This window comes from Schistocerca serialis, chromosome 3 (assembly GCF_023864345.2).
Source record: "Schistocerca serialis cubense isolate TAMUIC-IGC-003099 chromosome 3, iqSchSeri2.2, whole genome shotgun sequence".
NCBI classification, from domain to species: Eukaryota; Metazoa; Arthropoda; class Insecta; order Orthoptera; family Acrididae; genus Schistocerca; species Schistocerca serialis.
In genome coordinates, this window is record NC_064640.1 from 664,136,049 (window position 1) to 664,145,339 (window position 9,291).

At 36.8% G+C, this 9,291-nt stretch overlaps 1 long non-coding RNA gene and 1 pseudogene across 1 annotated transcript; both read right to left on the reverse strand.

The window, feature by feature from the left end:
- Positions 1–623: 623 nt before the first annotated feature.
- On the reverse strand, positions 624–741 carry LOC126471772 (5S ribosomal RNA; annotated as a pseudogene).
- Positions 742–5,900: 5,159 nt separating this feature from the next.
- LOC126469556 (uncharacterized) lies at positions 5,901–9,075 on the reverse strand. Its single transcript, XR_007586013.1, has 2 exons — positions 8,769–9,075; positions 5,901–7,035 (listed from the first exon to the last, which is right to left on the reverse strand). It is a non-coding gene; the product is annotated as an uncharacterized LOC126469556 (long non-coding RNA).
- Positions 9,076–9,291: the final 216 nt, after the last annotated feature.

A 9,291-nucleotide genomic window follows, 5' to 3' on the forward strand; every position in this document is an offset into this window, starting at 1 on the left:
GGTTGGAAAAGAATAAAAGAAAAAGAGCCCAAACAGCCTTCTTCATTTCAATCGACACTGTGTGTGTTTTGCCTAATAGCCATTCCGTAATAATTCTGTATTTTGTCATTTACACTGTCAGTTAACCTTCCCTCCCCATCCAATCTTCCAATCCTTTACCATCATTGAGGTTTTTTTTCTTTTGTACAAACCTTTCAATCACTGAAGTCTTGATCCTATTCGTTTCTGTACATGTCAAATACACTCAAATTTCTGCACTACGTCATCATCACCACAGGGATTCAGTTCCTGAATCTGTTTGAAACTTCTAGTATCACCGTCACCCAGGTAATTGATCTATCGCACCGTATCACATGCAACATAATGTTGAAATATACTAGGAACACAGGCACTTCCATTTCTCCACTACTGCCACTACAGTTAAAAAGCACTCCGTCTGCAGGCCAGAAGTGGCCCATCGAGACCATCCGACCGCCATGTCATCCTCAGATGAGGATAGGAGGGGCGTGTGGTCTGCACACCACTCTCCCAGTCGTTATGATGGTTTTCTATGACCAGAGCAGCTACTATTCGGTCGAGTAGCTCCTCAATTGGCATCACAAGGCTGAGTGCACCCCAAAAAATGGCAACAGCACATGGCGGCCTGGATGGTCACCCATCCAAGTTCCGGACATGCCCGACAGCACTTAACTTCGGTAATCTGACGGGAACCGGTGTATCCACTGCGGCAAGACTGTTGCTGCCACTACAATTAGCTGTGCAATTATTCTCATGTTTACCTTTATTTTTTGTGGACACCTACAATATTTAGTGATTATGGCTATATCTAAAACATTCCCTGTATACGTACTGGTGGCAGATACTACACCATGAAGAGCTGTGTGTCCCTGTTTATGCCAGGTGCTCTCAAATGTTGTAACCAAGTCTCTACTACCACTGTTTCCTATCAATGCCTCTTCCACAGCTTTCTTCATCAATTCTATACAGGCATATTCTCCTTTACACCCTATAAATTTATTATAGTTTGTAAACTTGGTTGGGGGATTTGGAAGATTTATCATGCCACAGAAAACTGCAGTTGCAGTAGCACCCTTACCAATTGTACACAAGACAAACAAATCTAATGTTGTGTTCATAGATTGTGCTACCATTTTCTTCATTTGATGTTACTGTAACACTGCTCCAAAAGATAGTCATGTATAAACACTTACCACACTTCAATTCCATTTCACTGGGAAGTCATACGTGATTTTTGATAGATAGATAGATAATGAGTTTATTGGGCACTCAACTGCGCGGTTATCAGCACCCGTACAAATTCCCAACCTTTGCTCAGTCCAATCTCACCACTTTCATGAATGATGATGAAATGATAAGGACAACACAAACACCCAGTCATCTCAAAGCAGTTGAAAATCACTGACCCTGCCGGCAATCAAACCCAGGACCCCAGGACTGAGAAGCGAGAATGGCGACCGCGAGACCACGAGTTGCAAACATTTTTGATAGTGTGTTCCAGACCAATATCACGACACTGAATACATCTTACACAGTTTGCAAAAACTCTGTTGAGAACTGACATGTCAAATATTTCATTCACAACTGATTTGCCCATAAAACATTCATACTTTTCACTAACTGAATCAAGCTTCCTCTGAAGTATCTTTTCCTCACTTTCATTGCAATGGCAGGTGTACCAGCAAGGTTAGGTTCACACACTTGGCTCTAGTCTTTGTTGTTTCGGTAATAACACCTACCTTTGGCTTTCCAGCATTTCTCCTTTTCTTGGAAGCCTTCAGAGGATGCCTAGTCACTTTACATTTAGCAATGATTGTCCTTCAATAAAACAGAGACTTCAATGAATAGAATTCACTACGAATATTTTCAGGATTACAAAAGTGTAAATAAACATGAAACACATGACAATCGAGCAAGCGATATATATTGAACTATCACAGGTTAGCCACAGCACTTATTTTGTGGTACATATTTTCTCTCACATCACTAAAACGTACATGATGAGCATACAGATTCATGAGCACAACATTTGACAGCAGTTTAACAGCACCACAGTGGGTCAAACCCATGCATAACATGTTTCAAAAATATTTTAAAAATAGTCATATCTTCTGAACTGAATAAATTATATATTAATTGAAAGGGGAAAGTCAGTACATTTTGAAAATGCAAAAAAGTAAAAATTGAACATTTCATGATTTTGAACCTTACTGGGGCCCCTGAACAAAATCAGAGACGCAGAGTATAGAATATTAATGCATGGAAATAACTACAGTATCTTGTCACATTTAAATAAATAATTATGGTTTACTGATTTCACAAGGAAACGAAGAGTCAAGATGGAAAACGCATGACAGCAGTGTCTGTCAACTTCAGTTTTTTTGGGTGGACAGTGCCACATTGTTGAATATGGGGTCTGGAGTTGATGAAAAGGGTGCAGCAGCATTTTCACAGTCCAGGAGTCATCAATGGGGGTTCTCACTGTACGTGGCTATGAAGAACAAAACCATGTTTGCAATTTACCTGAAACGAACTGTACTTAGATCGAGGAACAGTATGCAATAGGCACTTACCAGTGTTACTGTAAAGACACTGACCTCATACCTGGGAGGATGGAATTGCTCTGTTTAGCCATCCTGATTTGGGTTTTTCATGTTATTTCTGGATTGCTAACGCAAATGCCAGGATAATTCCTTAACCAAGGCCATGGCTGACCCCCTGTCCTATCCCATCCCCAAAGGCTACTGGTTCTATCCTTACAAAGCATGTTATGTATGCTGTGTGTTGTATATTGTGGCCTATTTGTTTGCACTGTATTATCTTAACAAATCATGTATCACTGAGAGGTGAGTCTTGGACGAATAAATAAGTAAATACATGCTATAACCAAACATCTTACAGAAGCTTCTTCAGGAACCTAGGGATTCTTACACTTTCATGCCAAACCATACACTCCTTTATAAAGCATTTGTGATTAATATGATAAGCACAAATTTAGGATGAGCTCAGCAAATCCCAACCAAAATACTAGAAGTAGAAATTATTTCTGTATAGACTATGCATCCCTATCAAAGGCTGAGAGTGGAGTTCTATATTCTGGTGCAGAGGTGTATAGGACAGCAAGCAGGAACTGTACATCCTCAAATACTGTACCTATTTAAAAACCAAGTAAAAGAGTACCTCATTAGTAACTCCTTTCACAAACTTTGAAAACACTCAAGAATGTAAATTCTGTGCCACTGTAGTATTGTGTTGGCACATGAGTTTGTAGCATTTTTACATAAGGTTTATAAACACAAAAGATACACACAATAGAGACTGTACTTGTCAATAATATACTTTCCTTCACTATTTAGATTACACATCTGTAGAAATAATGTGACTTTGAGGCGAAGAACTCGTTGAGCTATGTTCAGAGCACACTTTCATCCAGAAAGGAAGTTCCTTGAATGTCGTTTGATAGAAAGCATAAAAGTTGAAAATCTGAGGGTGCAAGAGCACGTGAATAAAGTGTGTGCAGAATGACTTTCCAACTCAACTTCTGAATAGTGTTTTTTATTAGTCTAACTGAATGTGTATGGGCATTATCATGGAGTAGCATTGCTTCACGCAGTCTTCTGGTCATTGTTCTTGGATTGCATTTGCGAGACATCTCAGTTGTTGACAATAAATGTTAGTAGTGATGTTTCCAACTTGGGGAACTAATTCATTGTACACCACCCCATCATTGTTCCACCAGATCTGTAATGCCATCTTTTGTGGATGTGCACAGGTCTTTGTATAGGAAGTTAGCACTGTGTTGAGCTCAACCATTCCTATCTTTTCTTTACATTAACATATAGACATCATTTCCCATCACCAGTAATGATACAGGATAGACTGAGTGATGTGGCATGGTGATTAGTACGCTGGACTTTGATTCGGGAGGTTGGTTCAAATCCGTAACCGGCCATCCAGATTTAGGTTTTCCATGATTTCTATAAACCACTCAGAGTAAATGCTAGGATGGTTCCTTTGAAAGGGCATGGCTGATTTCCTTCCCCATCTTTGAAGTAATCCAAACTTGTGCTCTGTATCTCATGACTTAGATGTTGAAGGGACATTGAACCCTAATCATTCACAATCTGATAAAGGATAAAAATGGACAGTGTTATTCATGAGCCAATTGATGATGAGCAAGCAGAGATGATTTTGGTTTGAAGCATGCGGTAGTCATACCCCCAATTTTTGAACCTTCCCCATTGTAAGTAAATGTCACGATGATGGAATGATCATAGTATATCCCATTTGCCAGTTATGGAGTACACTAACATGGATCATTATTGATTAATGCATTGGAATTATCATCATCAAATGAGTTCTCCCTGAATGTGGAGTCACACTAATGTCAAAATGATCCTCAAAATGATAAAACCATTTTCTTGCCATACTCTGTCCAATGGCATTATACCCATACATAGCACAAATGTTCCTGGCTGTCTCTGCTAATGTCACCCTTCTACTGAACTCAAAGAGAATATGTCAGAAATATTCAGATTCTTTCACTTGGCACTCCATTTTCTAGTGTTCACAGCGCCACTCATTAGCTCAGAATGAAAAAATGACAATATGTAAACTCAGACAGCAACAGTGCACTAAAAATAAGAAGTGACAATTTATAAACAAACCCATAGCAACTGAAATACCAAAATGCAAAAAAAAAAAACACACACACATTATGAACTTTTGCACCAATCTAATATTTGTTTTAGGCAGAACCTGATTTTGCCAGTATATACACAGCTGATAGTGATCTGCGTGAAGCTACATAAATGCTTTGTTTAAAGTATGAGATTAGATAGCTGCAGCTGCTTGAGCAGTTTTTTTTTCTTTTGTTTTCTTTAACGTAGCTGCCTTTCTTGTAACATATAGACGTAAAAGAAGTACTTAATTACCACATTTATCAGTTCAAAAAGATTATCAGTGGTAATATTTTGTTGTTGGTGGTGCACTTTACAACAGTAGCCAGCAGTATAGCTTTGTCCTGTTAATGTGTAACGTGACTCATTCCGTATCTCTGAAAGCATTCGTTAATGATGGGATTGATGAAAAAGGATGTGTGAATGAATGAAGTATTTAATTAGTCAATCAATCTTCAATAGTGTCCTACAAAACAGGGAGGAAGAAGAAGAAGAAGAATTTTTGATGTGTAACACCCTGTAAAGTCTTCTGGAAGCTGGTGAAGCCTTGTACTGACATATTATTATATCAACTTTAGCACACCACCTTATTTCACTCATTCTTGTAGTACTCAAATGTAAAAGGAATCTTATTTCCAAAAACCTTTTAATTGCCTATGTTGTGTACATATATAAAAGTTAAAATATCATGTCTCGATTAGTTTCAGTTGTCAATGCAACCATCCTCAGATCTGAAAACAAGTACAAAATACAGAAAATTACCTTAGAAGAACTTTTTTATACAAAGTAATCTTCACGCTTAAAATGTTGCTAAGATATCGATGGGAGTTCGATATAATGGTCCCCAAACTACTGTAGCACAGTTCTGACATCGTGACACAAACAATGACGTCATCATCAGGGAAGACGTCAAGCAAGAGTAATAACCTACTACTGATGGTACTCTGGTGTATGGAATGAATCTCAAATGGAAATATATGAATGTGAAGCACAGGTAACTTTACAGCGTTACAACACAGAACTTTTTTTTTTTTTTTTTTTTTTTAACATACCATGCTCATATAATAGACAGGGTGAACAAGAAACATGATGCCAACTTAGTGTATTATCACACTTAGATATGGGATGAGTTACAGGAGAGGTATACACATTAAAGTTAGAAACATACATACATTTTTGAATTAGTCAGTAATATAGGACGCATTGTTAATAGTATGTCATTATTCAACATTTATTTTTAAGCCTTCAAGCATGTCAGGTAAAAATATACAGCAACATAATCTATACTTTTACATTCTAATTACTCTAGGTTGGCAAATTTGTAAATGAGTTATATGAAAACACTAACAGTTACAGATATCACAAGAAATAAATGAATCAGGTTAAACTTAAATCAACAGAAACATCTACGTATACAGTGATGACCCAAAACTTTATGACCACCTGTTCATTAACTTGTTTCTTCGTAGCTGGAATGAAATATATCACTGATTCTGTGTATCAGGGATTGAACAAGGTGTTGGTAAGTTTGTGGTGGTATTAGACATCTATGCACAGGTCATGAATCATTTAACATCTATTTAACTTGCTTCTTCGTAGCTGGAATGAAATATATCACTGATTCTGTGTATCAGGGATTGAACAAGGTGTTGGTAAGTTTGTGGTGGTATTAGACATCTATGCACAGGTCATTAATCATTTAACACCTAGTTAACTTGTTTCTTCGTAGCTGGAATAAAATATACAACTGATTCTGTGTATCAGGGATTGAACAAGGTGTTGGTAAGTTTGAGGTGGTATTACACATCTATGCACAGGTCATGAATCATTTAACACCTAGTTGTAGTTTCACTATCTCTCTACCTCTTTCTGTAGATGCTCATAACAGTAGCATGCTATCATTTGACCACCTGCACCATGTTTGAGATACTCATTCATGGGCTCTGTGTGATAATGTATCTTCACTAGAGTTATCCCTGTCCATGTTTGCTTTGCACTTTTGCTGCCACATTACGTACATGCAGCGCCACAAGGTGGCATCCAACGTTGCAATTGGGTGTGGTCATAGTGTTTTGGCTGATCAATGTATAACAGACATTAAACTTCATTATTTTATATTAGCATTCATTCATTAAAATTCATCTACTTAATAAAAGCAATGTTCCTATTTATTGCCCTTGTATTGCCATCGACTTAGCATATCTTGTGTTAGTCAAGTTTTACTTCATGTTTCAACCTTGGTAGATAATGGTACTAGCACATAATTGGTGCGGAGTGTCGCCTATGCTGGTCAGCTGTATGTGGTGGTCTTCAATGGCAGCACATACATCCAATCACTCTGAAATAAATGATGGCCAAAGGTAATATTATGGTGCACATCATACTAGGGTGTATCTATCATCATCTTTTTTTAAAAAAAGCGTGTCAATATAACAACAAGTACACTGCACATGTTGAGCATGTTTTCAACTTTACTCTGTATTAACACATCCAAGTACACTTCCGCATGCTAGTACATTAGGTTTTCATATTTTTGGCTGGAATGTATCATCTCATAGTTAAATAAGACAGGATTCTAATTCTCCAGTTCTGGTCAAGGTTTTCCAGAGGTTTCCCTTTTTGTCAAGGAAAATTCCAGAACTATAATTCTCCTCCCAAAAAATTTCCAAATTGAAACTCCCACCTGTCACGATACAACTATGTGTAGAATAGTTGATAAGAAAATGTATAAAAACCAAGGAGTGGGTGTAAATGTTATTACAGAGTTTAATTCAATTTAACTATAGTACCATGATACTATCTTGAGTACTTTAATGCATACTTTATGTTCATTAAAGTGCTACATGATGTCAAACTAATTTTTGGTGATTTCTCCCCAACATCATAATAGACCATTAATGTTCCCTTAATTTATTTATGCTTCATTTGTATTTCTGTACAAGTGATGCCTCAAGTATCAAACAAACATTTTGAAGGGGAATGAGGCTTATGTAATAACATGTAAATATTTTGTGTTATCAGACAAGATGGTTAAATTACCATCCAACATTCTGATTAGCTATGGTATTCAATCTGAGTTTCACAGCTGAATAATTAGATTTACTGATCTCAAGCTTTGGTTTATTCTCCTCAGAAAGTTTCCCATCAAGAATAGATGGAACTAAACAATAGCGATTTAAAACTTGTTTCAATCACCCATGAAATAGATTTTAGTCCAGCCAATTTACCTGACCAAAATTGTCATATGATAGGAACAAAGTGTTCTCATTAATCAGTTTTACTAAGCATGGTAAAAGTACAATTTCACAGAAATATATAAATGCTGACTCAGCCACTTTATGGTATTTAAAAAGAATTTAATGAATTAACAACTATGACACTCAGTACATGAGAAACAATTATTTTCAAAAAATATTTAAAGTTATATTAATCCAGTTTTTCTTTACAACAGGTATGGTACAGGACAATTACAGTGCAAACACAAAGAGAGGGTGAATGACATACAGGATCAGAGTATCTTATGTCAGGAAAAAGAGAGCTTTATTTAATGAAGTAGTGCAGCTCCAATCAACATTTAAAAGTTCATTACAGAACGAGGAATACTTGAAAATTCTCTCCTACCAGTATGGCATAAGAACAGTAAAAACTTTGTGCTATGCACAAGAAAAATTCCATGAACAACAAAAGGCAATTTTGAGCATTATTATGCAATGAACAAATAATTGTGGCAAATTAAAAGCCCAATAGATGAAGATCAAGAAACGTCAAGGGCAGAAAAAATTCGTCTAGTCTAATTTTTGCACAGCAGTAGGAGGAAGTGCAAAGAGCAATGAACTAAAAATCCTGACCCATGTGTGTGCAAAAGCGGATGTAGGGGCTCTACTGCATTTTCATGTGGTAAACACGCTTAATATTTTTACTTAGCTCATTTCGTTTACCAATAAACATTTATTTACCACTAAACACTGTTTTTAATAATCTGTGATTATTCCACTTCCTTAATGTGTAAACTATCAGACTTAGAGTAAAAATGAATGGAACCATTTTTGTAGGACATTAAACTATACTTACATAAAGATGAAGCATCATTCTTGCGCTGTGGTGGCAGTTATTCCATTTTCACGTCCATATTTCAGTTTTATGAAGTATAGCTGCATATTTCACTATTACGATGTGCACTCGTGAAATACACTGTGTTATGCTGTATTGTATTTGTCAGGAACTCCTCACTCAAATCACAAATCTGGTCTGATATTTCATACGCTCGTATTTTGTTCATGAGGCAACAGCATGGACCTTTACCGAACGCCTTCCGAAAGTGTAAAGCGCGACAACAATCCCTTCCCTTGCGATCAATACTTAGAAACGTCATCTATTGCCAAAGAACTTACGCGTAGCAGGTGTAAAGACCTTCCTCATACAGAAACACGTAAGATATGGTCAAAGAACTTCGCCACAGGAAGTGCGAGAGTGTTGCACATATTGAAACTTAAAAAGCTATTATAGACCGCAAAGTTTTTTTTAATACACATTATGAAATTTTTTGATCCATATTTTTGTCGGAGAACTTAGATCTAGGAAGTACACTGCTTTT